At 47.5% G+C, this 17,049-nt stretch overlaps 1 protein-coding gene across 2 annotated transcripts in view; it reads right to left on the bottom strand.

Moving 5' to 3' along the window:
- Positions 1 to 16,768, bottom strand: part of IL34 (interleukin 34) — a 35,048-nt gene extending 18,280 nt beyond the window's left edge. Inside the window, exon 1 of one of the 2 annotated variants that reach the window (XM_089659221.1) lies at positions 16,595 to 16,768. The gene's annotated coding sequence lies outside the window, so the exon portion shown is untranslated. The remainder of the gene's footprint in view (positions 1 to 16,594) is intronic. The other variant, XM_089659222.1, reaches the window with a different exon arrangement.
- Between the last annotated feature and the right edge of the window lie 281 nt (positions 16,769 to 17,049).

Below are 17,049 nucleotides of genomic sequence, written 5' to 3'. Positions count from 1 at the left end.
GTAGCATGCGGTATAATCTCCACTAGTGTGTCGAGTTAGTAGAAAAGCACAAGAGGGCGCTTCTAAGTGCAGCAGGAAACACATTTATTCATAAAAGAATAAATATCCACTCACATGAGTAAAAAGAATAAAATGCATGTCATGTAACCCAAAAGCCATCATGTGTGGTCCCAGGCAGTATGGAAGAACATCCAGCTAAGCAGAACAATGGAGAATGTAAGCCAAGGCATGGAAGCCGAACTGTCAAAGGTTTTACAGTATAGGAACCTCAGCAGTGAAATCAAACTCTGGGGGCGTGTGTGGGGCATGGCTACATGTTTCAAAGTGGTACCGCCTCTTTCTCAAGCCTGTGAGCTGCACTTAGAAGCGCCCTCTTTATTCCACTATATTTCAGATATCCCTCTACCTTTGGAGGACTCTGTGTCCATTTCAGGATCATTTTATGGACATATTCCTTACTACATTTAGCTGCCGTTAATCTGGGGCCTAGTATTGGTGTTTGTGCTATGACAAATAATTATTACTGAATATATTAGGTTAGTACATGTCTCATCAAAGATGGCTGCATGAGTACGGCAATCACAGCATAACATTTACTCTGTCATTATACCGAAACCCATCGTGTATAACCCTATAGACCTGTATACGACATGACGCCATCTTCCCGTAGACCTTTGAAGTTGGTCATGTATTATGTAATTTGGACTAACAGACTCCACAATCACAAGCACTAAATGTTGTCATGTTGGTAATACTTTTGGTACTGCTGATGGGAAGCCGGAGGAGTCCTTCTACAGAGGAGAAGTGGGAGGAGGAGTGAAGCCTGAGAAGCAGAACTATTACTATTACTGCCAATAAAAATGAACCCTCTGGCTACTGAGGCCCCCAAAACACATTGACTGTCTATCTGTGAACCATTAAAGTGATTTGGGCTCCTTTACCATTTGGTGCGGCACTCCCTCTGTTTGACCGGGAGATGGGAGAAAACTCCTTGAGGTTGCAAATTAGAAGCCCTGAGTGCACTTTTTATATTATATATTATTGTTGTAGACAGACAGATAGATAGATAGATAGATAGATAGATAGATAGATAGATAGATAGATAGATAGAAATGTAGTGCCCGTCTTGTTAGCCAGGGGGAGCTAGCTAGGTTTTTAGTTAGAGGCTGGATAGCAGCTTGGTATGAGTCAGCCTGGGGTGAGTCAGCCAGGTAACTTTAGGTCAGGGCTGAGGGTTCTGCAAGTCAGTTCCCTGCTCCTGCCTCCTCCTGCTCTAGAAGCTTGAGATGTTTCTAGAAGGCAGTGGGTGGGGGTGAGGAGGGGCTGATCTGCATACTTAACCACTTGCCTACAGGGCGCTTTTACCCCCTTCCTGCCCAGGCCAATTTTCAGCTTTCAGCGTTGTTGCACTTAGAATGACAATTGCGCGGTCATGCAACACTGTACCCATATGAAATGTTTTGCATTTTTTTCACACAAATAGAGCTTTCTTTTGGTGGTTTTTAATTGCCACTGGGTATTTTATTTACTGATGTGCGTTAATGAGGCTGCTTTGATAGGCAGCACTAATGGGCACTGATGAAGTGGCACAGATATGCAGCACTGATGGCCACTGATGGGGTGGCACTGGTGGGCATTGATGAGGAGGCACTGATGATGCTGCACTGATAGGCGGCACTGAAGGGCACTGATAGGCGGCACTGATGGGCGGCACTGACTGGCTACACTGCTAAAATTTGAAACACGAAATCATAAATTATAATTTAATAATTAGTCATAAAAAATAATAATATAATAATAAATTTAATTCAATAATATAATCTAACCAAAAACACTGAAATTTGAAACAGAGCGCCACGTTCACACATCACTGAGCAAAGTCGCAGAATCGTTTTCAGTGTCTGATGACGAATTTCCCCACAAATCATTATCACTCAATTCTGCAAGTGGTTCTGATTTACTATCGCTGTTCTCTAGCCGGTGTAAAACCGCTTCTGACCTAAAGGGGCGCTTTTTGGACGCCATGGACATTTCTCAGTTTCCAGGCAGAAAGAACAGTAAAAATGCAGGCAGGGCGCCGGACAAAGCACTCAGGACAAAATGTATGTGAAATGGTTTGATATAGGAATGTTATACTATGTGATTTTAGTGTATTTAGTGAATGTCACTTTTTGACATTTTTAAATTTCCCGCCGTTCCGTCCCCCGTTTGTCCCGACGCTCGCAGGGAACGGAACCCGGAAGGCAGATGCCGGCATCCACCGGAGGACATTACAAGGGATGCTGCAGGGGGGACATTGCAGGAGCGCAGGACAAGGTAAGTGAAGAAGAGATCCCGGAGCAGCGCTGCAAGGTATTCCTGAGCAGGGGCGGACTGACAACTCATGGGGCCCCCGGGCAATAGGGGATCATGGGGCCCCTGTGTCCTTGCCCAAACTCAAAAAATCCTATAAAAAAGGTACCAGGGGCATCTCATGGGGCCCCCTACTGACCCCGGGCCCTCGGGCAGTGCCCGAGTTTCCAAATGGTCAGTCCGCCCCTGTTCCTAAGTGTAGCTTGGGGTTATGGCTTATGGTGCTGAAACTTTACCCCGAGCTACACTTGGGAATGCCTCCAGGGAGGTTAATAAAGCATAAAACCAAGTTCAAGGACTGTTTACTGACTCTGAGTGCAAAGTGTGGAAGAAAAATGCGTGTTGCCTGGCTGTACAGGACTATAGAGGGACCCAAAAACCCAGCGACTCCTAAGGGGGTAGCGCTACAGGAAAACTAAAATGATAATAAATAAATATGTACATAACGTATGGCACTGTATACAGAAAAAATGTAACCAGGACAATAGCAGACATGGAAATGATTTAAGAAAGTGACCCGGTTCGGAGGGTTGCTCATTAGCAGCGTGAAAATTCAGACGGTCTGATTCCATGGAGACCCTCCTGGCAGTTAGTTTACTGTGACTCAGATGTCAGCCGGCTTCTTGTGACAAAGACTGACCCCAGGATGAGGGCACAGGACTGGGACACAACACCCGTCATCAGGGCCCGATCTGTCTGCACACCCTTCTGATGACCCCTGATGTACTGACACAACACCTGTCCTCCACGGAATATCCCAGCCGAGGGAAATTTACAAATAAATGCGTTTATTTCCTGTGAAATTCCCCAAAATCTTCGATCCACTAAATGTTGTTTTTGTCATATTTTCCAAAACAGCTGAATTGATTCCTCCTCCATTATTGGTAATGCCAAGGTCTGAATGATGTGATTTCATTCCACACATTGGGAGTGGACCCGCAGATGGCACAGAAAGACGAGTGCGTATCCCTTCCCCCGCCAAACGCCCAATGCCAGAGAGCAATAGGCCGCACTCGGCTGCGCAGAAAACAATAGGCCGTATTTATCAAAGTGTCTGAAGGAAGAAAAGTATCTGCTCTGAATCAGCAAGTCAGGTTGTAGGGTATATTAATGGAGCTTAGTAAATAAGGTGAAGCTGCGTTATTGCCAGCCATAGACGGTTCGAAAATCGGCCGATTTTCCATCCGAAAGAAAAATCGGCGATTTTCGCACTGTTAGTGGGTTAATTGGTCGGCCGGTTTTCGGGTTTTTTGCTCTTTGAGATTATCGGTCATGTTGGAAAATTTGTGGAAAACGGACGATTTTCCCGGCAACGGTGGCCAAATCAGACGATCGTTTTAACGAAAAAAAATTTGCGCATGAGCCGTGACCTGCAAGGAACAGAAGTTTGGCTGTTATATGGGGTTAACTTTATGATTTAGTCAGCCGATTTTTGTAATCGTTGGTGGTAACGCCGGCTTAACGAACGACCGATTTTTCGTTTATCGCTCGAAAAATCGTCCGATGTTCGACCCGTCTATGGTCTGCATAAGGCTCTATGCACACTAGTGCTTTTTTCAGGCTCCTAGAAGCTGTTATCAGCATCGTTTTTTCCTGCTCCTAGAGCTAAATAGTGTGTATCCTATGTGTCCATGCACACTATGTTAGGCTATTAGCATTTTTTGTGCTTCAGCGCTTAGGAGCAGAAAAATAATAGCTTTTGTAGAGTTTTTCCAGTAGAAAAAAAGCGCTAAATGTTCCTAAATTCTGCTAAACGCTACTAAAACGCTCCTGGCATTTTTTTTCCCCCTCTACATGTACTATAAAAATGCTAATAAAACGCTAACGTTCCTAAACACTTCTGAACACTACTAAAATGCTACTAAAAACGCTATTATCCAGCGATGTTTATCCAGCATTTTTTGAGCTTAATAAAACGCATGGAGTGTGCATGGAGCCTCACTATGAAGATCCAATTATTATTATTATACAGGATTTATATACGCCAACAGTTTGCTCAGCGCTTTACAATATAAAGGGAGACAATACAGCAACAATACAGTTCAATACAAGAGGGATAGGAGGGCCCTGATCCTTGGAGCTTACAATCTAAGAGGGAGGGGCTAGTGGTACAAAAGGTAATAACTGTGGGGGATGGACTGGTAGGAGGAGTAGAAGATTCCAGTATTAGCTGAGGGCAGATAGGCTTCCCTGAAGAGATAGGTTTTCAGAGATTGCCTAACAGTGAGCAGAGTAGACAATAGTCTGATAAATTGGGGTAGAGAGTTCCAGAGGATGGGGGAAGCTCTGGAGAAGTCCTGGAGACGAGCATGGGAGGAGGAGACAAGGGAGCTAGAGAGTAGGAGGTTGTACGGTTTGGGAAATATTTGTAGACAAGATTGGTGATGTAATTTGAGGCAGAGTTATAAATGGCTTTATATGTTATTGTTAATGTTTTGAATTTTATCCATTGGGCAATGGGAAGCCAGTGGAGGGATTGGCAGAGAGGGATGGAGGACACTGAATGGGGGCCAGTGGAGGGATTGGCAGAGAGGGATGGAGGACACTGAATGGAGGCCAGTGGAGGGATTGACAGAGAGGGGTGAGGACACTGAATGGAGGCCAGTGGAGGGATTGGCAGAGAGGGGTGGAGGACACTGAATGGGAAGCCAGTGGAGGGATTGGCAGAGAGGGATGGAGGACACTGAATGGAGGCCAGTGGAGGGATTGGCAGAGAGGGATGGAGGACACTGAATGGAGGCCAGTGGAGGGATTGGCAGAGAGGGATGGAGGACACTGAATGGAGGCCAGTGGAGGGATTGGCAGAGAGGGGTGGCAGATATGGAACGGTTTGTAAGGTGGATGAGTCTGGCAGCAGCATTCATGATAGACTGGAGGGGGGATAGCCTGCGATGAGGTCAGACAATGAGAAGGGAGTTACAATAGTGAAGGCGAGAGATAGCAAGGGGGATAACAATCATGTACAGAAGAGGTAAAAAAATGAGCATTGCCTTGCCTATGATTGGACAACTCAGAACAACTTCACTTTATTACATTAATTGAACAGTCCCAGTAAATGAAGTTTTCTGTCCTCTAATCCTCTGCACGCAGCGGACGGAGGATCTGATTGGTTGAACTACTCTTCCATCAGACCCTTTGATAAATAAGAAGTCTCAGATTCATCATGTATTGGAATGTTATCACTGACAGCTGGGGGTCTGTCTCCTGAAAGGGGCACCGAGAGGTCCCAGCTCCGGGAGAGCTGGGGGTCTGTCTTCTGAAAGGCCACAGAGGTCCCAGTTCAGGGAGAGCTGGGGGCCTGTCTCCTGAAAAGGGCACTGAGGTCCCAGCTCCGGGAGAGCTGGGACGGTCTACTTTTCAGAGTTTTTGAAGCCAAGTCATAGGGAGTTCAGTGAAGATCTGGCCTGGAGGCTCACTGAAGAGGCGGCTGGCTGGTTTTAGAAAAAGGCTTCCAAGTACATAGGGACACTGTGAGCATGGGCCTGAGAGAGATCCTGGTGGCTGTTGCCGCTTAACCCCTGGAGTGCTTGCTCCAGAGTTGCTGACTTAGAACTGCTCCTGTATTTGGAGTCCCCTTAGTTGTATGTTCACCTACTACTAGTCCAGAAGGGGCCCACCCTGAGGAGTCTAGTTATAGAGTGCACTGTGGAGTATCCCAAGGCTCACCCTACACCCCAACCAAGTTCAGTGTGCATTAAACCTCAAAAAGACACTCACTGCCTGGTTTATTGTGTTGTGAGACTGGAGCTGCTGTGTGCCTGGCTGCCGTGCACCCCCATTAGGGAATAGGACCTGGGACAAAACTTCAAGTCCAGTATGGGGTCTGTGCTACATAAAGTTTATTTAAATGTCCATCAGACAAAACAGGAATGTCTGGCTACAGTTTGGGACAACAACCCTGCATTGGGCTTGTTGGGTGCTTGTTGCCGGAAACTCTAGCCAAACTGTAACTTTTTATTCTGATAGACATTTAAACACACTTTATGAATACTGCAATTCCTGGTTTTTGAATTTTGCTAAAAATATTTATATATGCACACTGTATATTATATGTTCCTTTTTGTATCTGTGCACCTGACCTCGCACCCCCATCCTCTCCACGTGTACAGAGGAATTCAGAACAACACCAACGTCAGTAGAAGTAAAGTTTATGGAGCTGGTGTACAGGGAACATACAACTGTGTGATGAAACCTCCATCAATCATCAGGTGGGGCTGGCGGGTTTAATGGTCTGTCTGCATACTTGTAATGTATATATAGGTCACGTGTTCTCAGCCATTGCTGCCTATAGGAAAGTCAGATGGATAAGACGCCTCAGTTTATAAGAAACTAGAAAAAAACTATCAATCCAGGAGAAGGTTGAGGATATTGGAAACTATCCGGAAGAAATGTTTTAAATACAGAAAAGTCAAGAAGACGTAGAATATATGTGTACAATTTTGTGGTAAAATTGAGATTAAAACTTTTTACGATCAGAAGATGAATGTGGAAGGTATGACAGTGGATAGTTATTATGGGACAGTGGGCACTATGTACAGGAGAGGCGTGTGGAGGATATGACAGTGGGTAGTATGTACAGGAGAGGAGTGAGGAGGGTATGACAGTGGGCAGTATGTACAGGAGAGGAGTGTGGAGAGTATGACAGTGGGTAGTATGTACAGGAGAGGAGTGAGGAGGGTATGACAGTGGGCAGTATGTACAGGAGAGGAGTGTGGAGAGTATGACAGTGGGTAGTATGTACAGGAGAGGCGAGTGGAGGGTATGATAGTGGGTAGTATGTACAGGAGAGGAGTGTGGAGGGTATGACAGTGGGCACTATGTACAGGATAGGAGTGTGGAGGGTATGACAGTGGGCAGTATGTACAGGATAGGAGTGTGGAGGGTATGACAGTGGGCAGTATGTACAGGAGAGGCGTATGGAGGATATGACAGTGGGTAGTATGTACAGGAGAGGAGTGTGGAGGGTATGACAGTGGGTAGTATGTACAGGAGAGGAGTGAGGAGGGTATGACAGTGGGCAGTATGTACAGGAGAGGCGTGTGGAGGGTATGACAGTGGGAAGTATGTACAGGATAGGAGTGTGGAGAGTATGACAGTGGGTAGTATGTACAGGAGAGGAGTGAGGAGGGTATGACAGTGGGCAGTATGTACAGGAGAGGCGTGTGGAGGGTATGACAGTGGGCAGTATGTACAGGATAGGAGTGTGGAGAGTATGACAGTGGGTAGTATGTACAGGAGAGGAGTGCGGAGGGTATGACAGTGGGCACTATGTACAGGATAGGAGTGTGGAGAGTATGACAGTGGGTAGTATGTACAGGAGAGGAGTGTGGAGGGTATGACAGTGGGCAGTATGCACAGGAGAGGCATGTGGAGGATATGATAGTGGGTAGTATGTACAGGAGAGGCGTGTGGAGGGTATGACAGTGGGCACTATGTACAGGATAGGAGTGTGGAGGGTATGATAGTGGGCAGTATGTACAGGAGAGGAGTGTGAAGGGTATGACTGTGGGCAATATGCACAGGAGAGGAATGACAGGAATGGAGGGTATGACAGGGGACAGTATATACAGGAGAGGCGTGTGGATGGTATGACAGTGGGCATTAGGTATAGGAGAGTAGTGTGCAGAGTATGACAGTGGGCAGTACGTCCTGGAGTACAGTGTGGAAGGTGTGAAAGGGGTCAATATGTGCAGGAGAGGAGTGTGGAGGGTATGACAGTGGGCAGTATGTACAGGAGACGAGTGTGGAGGCTAGGAAGGTGGGCAGTATGTATAGGAGATAAGTGTGAAGGGCAATGATGGGCCGAACACCCCCTTGTTTGGTTCGCAGTCGAACATTCGAACCGACAGAAAGTTCGACCGTGAACTTTGAACAGGGACAATTTACTGAGTGCTATCATACCACATCTGAGTATGCAACAGACAAAGCTATTCACAGCTCTGCCCCATACTACATCACCAATCTTGTCTCCAAATATCCCCCAAACCATCCTCCCCACTCCGCTCATGATCTCCTGCTGTGAAGCTCCCTTGTCTCCTCCTCCCATGCTCATCTCCAGGACTTTGCCAGAGCCTCTCCCATCCCCTGGAACTCTCTACCTCAAAAGTTTACAGGGATCGCCTAAACGCAGCCAGGGTAGGGGATAGCTGAATCCCCTACCCTGGCTGCGTTTAGGCGATCCCTGTAAACTTTTCTCAATTAAACATTTATCACTTTAATCAGCTCATTCCCCCACAGTTATAACCTTTTGTACTACTTGCCCCAGATTGTAAGCTCCTTTGAGCAGTGCCCTCTTAATCCTCGTTTTTTCAGTTATTGTAATTGTATTGTCTCCCTTTAGATTGTAAAACGCTGTACAAACTGTTGGCACTATATAAATCCCGTATAATAATAGTAATTTTATAGAATTTTTTCACCAAGCTGGAGTTCTCTTTTAAGATGCATGTTCACACTGGGATCTCAGCCCGTCCAGATCGAATCACCACACAGAGTGTGCAAGGCTCGTGTTGTGAAATGCTGTTGTTGAGCAGGATAAGTGATCCAAACTGGAACTTTCCCTTTCCAAAGAAAACACGTAAATATCTTCACAGATTGTTTAGACTCCCTACAGAGAGGACTGAACTCCTGCAGTGGTTTCCGCTTTCTGCTGCTCTTTGGATCTCGCTGCGGAATGACTATTTAAAGGTGAATGATCATTAAAATAATGGCCAATTCTTGCATCCTGGAGTCACCCATCCTCATCCAATCTCCGTTTACACTTCCTATCTGAGGTCGGTGGCAGCTACTCCCGCCATCCCTCTGGCTCCCTGGAGAACAATCTCACTTCTTGGCCTGCTGTAAATTATGTAATGTATATTTTGCTATATTTAGATCAGCCGATGGGAAAAATTAATAAATGAGAAAACACAGAGAAGTCACCCCTATGACCTCCATGTTCAATGTATGTGGCGGAAGGTTTAAGTCCAATCAGAGGGAAGGACATTGCAGCGGTCTGGAGCTTGCTGGTGTTACTGGCTCCAATTTTACCTGGCAAAATTGCAGCCTAATCTCCCCCCTCCCATTCACCACCCCACTGTCCTCACAGACCTCTGTATCTGGCCATACATGATACAACCTGATTGCACCTTTACATTTGCAATCATCTATGTACAGTGTGAAACAATCCAATATATCCAATCAGATGGTTGTTGGCAAATCTATTGTAGATTTTGCAATCACGATGTAAAGTGTGCGGTCAGCTGTATACTACAATATAAGACGATTAAATGTAACTGTAATGTGGCTGAATTCACATTTAAAATACAGGAGGAGCTGTTTTACCTGCTAACAAATGTGTATTTCTGTACACCCAGTCCTGGGATTTACACAGGTCTGCACACAGCACAGGGCAGGAGACCTGATTTTTCACCGCTTCAGTTCAGTAATACTTTCAGGTCTTGTCCCTCCCCCAGCCTGTGATTGGACATTGAAAGGAGAAGTAGACTGATGAGCTAATCTCTCTGTCACTCTGCCCAGTAGTGTATTTAGGTTTTGTGCTGCCCTAGGCAACACAAAAATCGGACCCCCCCCCCCCCGACATTGACCAACAACACCCCTGCCCCTCCACCTGAGGGAGCCTTCCACTAACACCCCCCCCCCCCCCCCCCAGTGAGAGAGAGACTCACCTTCACAGCTCTGGACATCCCTGGGAACGAGAGTCAGGCTCTGCATACACCATCAAGTAGCCCACAGCCTCTCTCAGATCCCACCTGGTCCCCATGCTGCATGTGTCCCTTCTTCTGTTCCTTGTTCTGGGGTGCTGCCCCCCTGAAAAATGCCACCCTAGGCAAATGCATTGTTTGCCTTGTGGTAAATACGCCCCTGACTCTGCCCTCTCCTCCTATCAGCATGCTTCTTGTACTTGAATACAACTGCTCCTTGTGCTGCGTATACACTGTGTCCACAGTTATTAGGTAAATAAGTATTTTGACCAAATCATCAATTTTGAACACTTGACTGAGTATTGGATTTAAGTATATCAGATGATGTGTATTTATGTAATGAGGGAGGGTGTGGCTTCGGGAGATCAACACCCGATATCAAGGTGTGCATAATTATTGGGCAACTTCTTTTACTCAGGCAAAATGGGCCAAAAAAGAGATTTAACGGACTCTGAAAAGTCAAAAATTGTAAAAAGTCTTTCAGAGGGATGCAGCACTCTTGATATTGCTAAGATCTTGGGGCATGATCACAGATTCATCAAAATTTTGTTGCAAATAGTCAACAGGGTCGCAAGAAATGTGTTGAGAAAAAAAACATGCAAATTAACTGCCAAAGATTTGAGAAGAATCAAACATGAAGCTCCCGGGAAGGCATTATCCTCCAGTGATCTCATATTCCCGAACTGCAACCTACCTGGAGTGCCCAGAAATACAAGGTGTTCAGGGCTCAGAGACATGGCCGAGGTAAGGACGGCTGAATCCCGACCACCACTAAACAAGACACATACATTGAAATGTCAAGACTGGGCCAAGAAATATCAAAGGTTTTATGGACTGATGAGATGAGAGTGACTCTTGACTAGGGGCGGACTGACAACTCATGGGGCCCCCGGGCAATAGGGGATCATGGGGTCCCTGTATCTTCACCCACACTCAAACCACACCCAAAAAAGCCTATGAAAGGCATCTCATGGGGCCCCCTACTGACCCTGGGCCCTCGGGCAGTGCACGAGAGCCCAAATGGTCAGTCCACCCCTGCTCTTGATGGACCAGATGGATGGGCCCGTGGCTGGATCAGTAATGGACACAGAGCTCCACTTGACTCAGAGGCCAGCAAGGTGGAAGTGGGGTACCTGTATGCAGGTCTGCTGTTAGAAACCATGGGGCCCCATACATCCAGGGCCCCCTCCTAAAATGTTTACTATGTCTCAGTTATGAATGAACACAGTGAGTGATCAGTACCGATCGATCATTGTATTCACTCAGGAAAGAAAGGGGCTGGTAAATGTGACATATTTACCAGAGCCTTCCCCCACTCTCCATCCTGAAGGATCCTATTGTGTGCTTGTAGCTGAGGGGGGAAGCCAGCACCAATGCAGGGGGTGGGGGCAGGAGCGGACTGACAACTCATGGGGCCCCCGGGCAATAGGGGGGATCATGGGGCCCCTGTGTCCTTGCCCAAACTCAAAAAAGCCTATGAAAAAGGTACCAGGGGCATCTCATGGGGCCCCCTACTGACTCCGGGCCCGCGAGCAGTGTCCGAGTTTCCAAATGGTCAGTCCGCCCCTGCTGATGATTGTATCCTACAACGTATCTTTACTATTGATAGGAATCTACTTCCCTGTGTGTGGCATATCAGTCAAAAGATTTCTCCACTATAGATGGAATATTCCTATTGGAAGAGATCAATCAGAAAAGAAATTGATCATTTATTGAAGTGTGTATGGCCCACCGTTACACTGCTTGGGGTAAATAATGATACATTTAATGATGACAGAGCCACAATTTCTTTAGATTTGCCGGGAGCTCCGCTTTAATACCATCTTCTGGCACTATTCAGCCCAGCAAGGGTGGGGGGAGAATGAGAGGGGAGGGGGGGGGGTGTACTGACTTCACTGATCCTATGTTCCCGGAGAGATCTGAGAGCCGGGACCCTTCTAACAGTGACTTTTATGCTTTTTATTCTCTCTTGTTGGGATTTTGTTTCCTCTGTGTTCTCCCTCAGTGTATTCTTCTAATTGGATTTATCCCGGAGCAGCCAACAGATTCTGGGGAAAGGAAATAGAGACTTTGCCATGATAGGGACAGACAGCTAAAGGGCCAGGCCACCCAGAAAGGAGAATTCAGTGTTTGCTGGATGCTGAGGAGTTAAGTCCCCTTACTGTCTTTTCTATCTCTCAGGGACTTTGTGGAACTCCTGTGTTTCTGCTGTGCCCACTATGAGGGGCTCCCACCATCCCTGTGCTGAGTTCCCAGATCTGTACCCCTGTTGTGTCCATTATGAGGGGTTCCCACCATCCCTGGGCTGAGTTCTTGGGTCTGCACACCTGCTGTGCCCATTATGACAGGTTACCACTATCCCTGGGCTGAGTTCTTGGGTCTGCACACCTGCTGTACCCATTATGAGGGGTTCCCACCATCCCTGGGCTTAGTTCCCAGGTCTGTATACCTTCTGTATCCATTATGAGTGGTTTTCACCATCCCTGTGCTCAGCTTCCAGCTCTTAACACCTGCTGTACTCATTATGAGGGGTTCCCACCATCATTGTGCTGAGCTCCCAGCTCTTTACACCTGCTGTACCCATTATGGGGAGTTCCCACCATCCCTGTGCTAAGTTCCCAGATCTGCCCATTATGAGGGGTTCCCACCATCCTTGAGCTGAGATATTGGGTCTCTACACCTGTTGTACCCATTATGAGGGGTTCCCACATCACTGTGCTGAGCTCCCAGCTCTTTACACCTGCTGTACCCATTATGGGGAGTTCCCACCATCCCTGTGCTAAGTTCCCAGATCTGCCCATTATGAGGGGTCCTCACCATCCTTGAGCTGAGATATTGGGTCTCTACACCTGCTGTGCCCATTATGAGAGCACCATCCCAGCCATATTTCCTAGTGGTCCCCCAACAGTATTACATTGTATCACATGGTGCTCCCAGTATGTGATACCTGAGTCCCCAGGTAGGTAAACCTGCTGTACTCATAAGGGGTTCCCACCATCCCTGTACTGAATTCCCAAGTTTGTACACCCACTGTGCTCATTATGAGAGTTTCCCACCATTCCTATGTCGAATTCCTGGGTATGTACACCTGACGTACTTATTATGAGGGGTTCCCACCATCCCTTTGCTTATCTCCAGGATCTGCTTATCTGCTGTTGCCATTATTAGGGGTTCCCACCATGCCTGTGCTGAGTTCCCGAATCTGTACACCTGTTGTGCCCATTATGAAGGGTTCTCACCATCCCTGCTGGATTTTCTAGATAATAGGTTAAAGGAAGAGGCCATAGAATAGGGCTCCTGGGGATCCCAGAAGGATCTATACCATGGCACCTGTCTGTTGGGATGACATCACTGGTTTGTGTATCATGCCGTCACCAACTTTGATATCATGGTACCATGGCGGTAACTTGGCATCTGATTACATTACTCTGCTAATACATCATCCCTCTGGTAGGCTGATGCTGGTGTGACGTTGATGACACAGGAAGAGGTAGGAGATCTCAGGTGGGAAGCCATACCAATATTCTGTCCAAGGTTCCATGTGTGGTATGGCTGGTCCTGGCATCCTTGTGTTCATATAGTGGGTGAGGGGCAGACACCATCACCTGTTCTGGACACCATGACAGTCCCTTTGGACCTTCTAAGGTCCTCCATCCCAGGAGCTCCATGCAGGATGAAGGTCTTCTCCATTCATACATACAAGGTGTCTTCCTGTATATGGAGGTCAGACAGATAGTGTGAGGAAGACCAATGGGGGTCCCAAAGCTGGTCAGTCTTGCTATGTAATGAATAGAGGGGTGCAGGCTGGGGGGGTGGTATGTGAACCATTATAGGCCAAATTTTAGCTGAGCTCTTGGGGTGATTATACATAGACAGATGTGGCCCTCAGGGTGACAGACGAGGACAGACCTCCATGTGGGTGAACAAGTAGCAGAGTCACCCCAGACACATTTCAGGATGTCCTCCAATCTGCAAGGACCAGGGGCGGACTGACAACTCATGGGGCCCCGGGCAATAGGGGATCATGGGCCCCTGTGTCCTTGCCCAAACTCAAAAAATCCTATGAAAAAGGTACCAAGGGCATCTCATGGGGCCCCCTACTGACCCCGGGCCTTCGGGGAGTGCCTGAGTTTCCAAATGGTCAGTCCGCCCCTGGTCAGGACAAGAAAGAATCAGTCTGGCTCTACAAAGATCTTTCAGCAAGTTGGAAAATTATTTGTGAGCAATACAAATGAGTCATATGGACCCTTTTTGATTCTCACCCAAGTGTCTCATCAGGCTGTGAGATTGGGGCAGGATTGAGAACACCATCAGTGAACTCTATAGATACATAAGAGACATACACTGGAGGTACATAGAGACTTACCATAGCTCTATATATCCAGAAGAGACATCGGTATACTAGAGATATACACTCACCGGCCACTTTATTAGAACACCAGAATGGGGAAGAAAGGGGATTTAAGTGACTTTGAACGTGACATGGTTGTTGGTGCCAGATGGGTTGGTCTGAATATTCCAAAAACTGCTGATCTACTGGGATTTGTACACACAACCATCTGTAGGGTTTATGGAGAATGGTCCCAAAAAGAGAAAATATCCAGTGAGCGGCAGTTGTGTGGATGAAAATGCCCTGTTGAGGTCAGAGGAGAATGGGCAGACTGGTGCGAGATGATAGAAAGGCAACTCTAATAAGCCCTCGTTACAACCAAGGTACGCAGAATACCGTCTCGGAATGCGCAACTTGTAGAACCTTGAAGCAGATGGGCTGGTGGTGTAATAGTGTGGGGGGCAGGGGTGGATTGACAACTCATGGGGCCCCCAGGCAATAGGGGATCATGGGCCCCTTTGTCCTTGCCCAAACTAAAAAAAAAAAAGCCTATGAAAAAGGTACCAGGGGCATCTCATGGGGCCCCCTACTGACCCTGGGCCCTCGGCAGCGCCTGAGTTTCCAAATGGTCAGTCCGCCCCTGGTGGGGGGATGTATTCTTGGCAAGAGCAAGGTGTACCTAATAAAATGGCCAGTGAGTATATATACCATAGGGATAACATACCAGGATGAGGATCCTAATTACAAGTGACAGTTATTTTCAGCTGATTAGCAGATGACGGTCATATGACTTTGGACAGCGATCTCCAGCATTCTATGTGAACTGGGCCTTTAGTCTAAAAATTAAATATTGGTATTAGTTCATACTGGTATACCCTAATATAAAGGAGTATAGTGAGTAGCGGGGCGGACTGACCATTCGAGCACTCAGGCACTGCCCGAGGGCCCGGGGTCAGTAGGGGGCCCCATGAGATGCCCCTGGTACCTTTCATTGGCTTTTTCATAGGCTTTTTTGGGTTTAGATGAGGACACAGGGGCCCCATGATCCCCTATTGCTCGGGGGCCCCATGAGTTGTCAGTCCACCCCTGGTGAGTAGTAATGGATGGGTGGAAGTCCCCCCTCTACACAGAGCACACACCGGGACCCTCCGTCCAGGATTTACCACTTTCCAAGCACTTCATAAATGACAGGTCCACTTCATCAATGCCGGCTATATAATATGGATGATTGTGACGCTAGGAACACTCCATTGTGCACGCAGCTGATCTCAGACACTGACCCCTGCAAGCAACTATGTGTATAATGGGGGGGAGCCCCTACTATATCAAAAATATATGGGGGGGGAACGTCAATCACTTTGGGGGGAAATTTAGCATACGGAACTATTCACTATGAGCAGAGGGTCCTCAGACACTGAGCCCAGAGGGTGACTGTGTGTAATGGGTGGGCACCCCTACTATATCCAAAATATATGGGGGGGGGGGACGTCAATCACTTTTGGGGGAAATTCAGCATACGGAACTATTCACTATGAGCAGAGGGTCCTCAGACACTGAGCCCAGAGGGTGACTGTGTGTAATGGGTGGGCACCCCTACTATATCCAAAATATATGGGGGGGGGACGTCAATCACTTTTGGGGGATATTCAGCATACGGAACTATTCACTATGAGCAGAGGGTCCTCAGACCTCAGACACTGAGCCCAGAGGGTGACTGTGTGTAAACGGTGGGCACCCCTACTATATCCAAAATATATGGGGGGGGGACGTCAATCACTTTTGGGGGATATTCAGCATACGGAACTATTCACTATGAGCAGAGGGTCCTCAGACCTCAGACACTGAGCCCAGAGGGTGACTGTGTGTAATGGGTGGGCACCCCTACCATGGAAGAAATGACGTGCAGAATATATAGGGGAACATCAATTATTTTGGGGATCGTCGCAAACTACTGAACTCTACTTTTCACTTTGTCTCAGACACTGACCCCAGAGGGTGACCATGTGTGCAATGGGTGGGTACCCCTACCAAGGGGGGAAATGATGTATGTAGGATATATAGGGGGCACCTCAATCCCTTCGATGGGGTATTGCAGCCTACAGATGCCGGATCTGCAGTCACCATTCACACCAGAACAGGAGGAGGCAGTGGGCACCCTGAGACTCCTCTATATACAGAGGGGCACACAGGGGGACAGAAATTGGGGACTCACCGCTTGTCGCTCCGCAATCCGCTCTCATCTATCCAGCCATCCCCTTCATCCTCAGAGCCTGATCTCCTCCATGCAGATGATGTGCAGACAGACAGCCCGGAGAAGTATGCTGTGTACGCCGCCTCTGTCTGGATCTTTGTGGCTGCCTGGAGGGTAAGTTTTGGGGTCAAGGCAGAGGGAGGAGCTGGGAGACAGAAGAAGAGAGTAGTTAGAGAGCTGAGGACATCCCTCCCTTCTGGGTAGCTGCCAGCAGCACATGGACAGATCACTTTCATTATTGAAACACTCAGTGCAGAGTCATCGCAGCAAAAGGAGTGAGACATTCCTGCAGCCAAGTGTGTCGCCATCCTAGACCGTGACTATGTACTGACAGAGAACTCTACCAGCCAGTCAGAGGAGGGGAGCATCCACTGCGCACTGTCAGTGCTATAGAAATGAATAACATCTGGAAGGAA

Source organism: Staurois parvus, unplaced genomic scaffold (assembly GCF_062004578.1).
Source record: "Staurois parvus isolate SC_StPar_1 unplaced genomic scaffold, SC_StPar_1.0 ptg001136l, whole genome shotgun sequence".
Taxonomy (NCBI): domain Eukaryota; kingdom Metazoa; phylum Chordata; class Amphibia; order Anura; family Ranidae; genus Staurois; species Staurois parvus.
Note: the sequence above shows the minus strand (reverse complement) of the source record. Positions and strands in the feature narration are given on the sequence as shown.